This window comes from Engraulis encrasicolus, chromosome 8 (assembly GCF_034702125.1).
Source record: "Engraulis encrasicolus isolate BLACKSEA-1 chromosome 8, IST_EnEncr_1.0, whole genome shotgun sequence".
In the NCBI taxonomy this organism is placed as follows: Eukaryota; Metazoa; Chordata; class Actinopteri; order Clupeiformes; family Engraulidae; genus Engraulis; species Engraulis encrasicolus.
This window is the reverse complement of record NC_085864.1, coordinates 286,043-287,500: the sequence shown is the minus strand read 5'-3', so window position 1 is coordinate 287,500 and position 1,458 is coordinate 286,043.

Below are 1,458 nucleotides of genomic sequence, written 5' to 3'. Positions count from 1 at the left end.
TCTCTTTCCCTCTTTTCATAACCCCTTCTGTACTCTCTTTGGCACCTTTCATCTCCCATTGCTGTGGTCCCTCTTTCTTTTCGGTCCCCTCTTATTTTTGCCCCCTCTGGCTTGGCTCATCTCCAACTCCAGCTCTGTAAGCACCCCCAGACACACCCCCCTCAGACACACACGCCCTCCAGGCACACATCAGAGAAATCAGACTCCCCAGTCCACTCCTCCACCCACTTCTTCCCCATCCCTAAAACTTGCTACCTCTTCATTCCTGATTGCGTACAGTACACACCATGACACTTACTTTTAGTTTCCAGACTAATGGCACATTTGTGTTTCAGTGCCTAGTGTGTGTGTGTGTGTGTGTGTGTGTGTGTATGTGTGTGTGTGTGTGTTCTGGGGTATGTTGGTGGCGGGGCCTGGGACGCGTGTCTTGGGGTGCATTTTGGGGTATCTGCCCTCGAAGCTCCAGCACAATACAAATAGCTGCTGCTAATTGGCCAATGAGGAATATGGGGAGATAGCAGCTTATGATTGCCCAAATCACTTCTCATCCCGAGAACTCACTGACCGCTTGGACCCAGGCCAGCTCCTACACACACACACACACACACACACACACACACACACACACACTGAGATGCACACACTGGGTTCACATGCTGTCTCATTCATCCTGTGTGTGTGTCTGTCTGTTTGTCTGCGTGCGTGCGTGCGTGTGTGCGTGCATGCATGTGTGTGTGTATGTGCTATGTGTGCTGTATTCCTGGGAAGCTCAGTATTGTACTGATTTCACACACCAGCAAGGAGCCATCTGTGATCACACCTGTTCAGTAAGGTCAACAGAGTACACATACACACGCACACACACACACACACACACACACACAGAGGACCTGATTGAGTGAATGTGAATTATGAAGACTCTGCTGGCTGCATTTTATTTACATTGTATTAACATGGATGCCCTGCTTAGCCCAACAGGCCCCTGAAGCCCAAGCTCCTGCGCAACCAAAAAACCCACTTTATTCTTGGTCTATATTTATGTTTTGATATTGTGTTAAAATTGCACTGTTGGTTGCTTTGCTTTGAAATGCACCTATCATCAGATACATCTTTATCACCTGGGGAGCATTCCATCATTGGCGCTGAATTCAGCGGCGCTTACGTGCAAAAGCCGAGTTGCAACTAACGGCAGCTTAAACTTGAGGCAGAAGCCGTTCCATCAGTGAAGATCAGCTGCGCCTTGGCTAGGTTGACTTCAGCTGTGCTTATCAAAGCTGTCATTGCGCTCGTGCACGTTGTACAGGGAAAGTCCATATTAAGGATTGTCGAAAAAGCGATAATGTTGGTGAGTCGGGCATGTGTTGTGAAATCAAGTTTTTATCACACAGTTGATGTGAGAGCTAGTGGATCATCGGTAACGCAACTGCTTCCTAATTGAGGGGCCCGTGTTCGATTCCC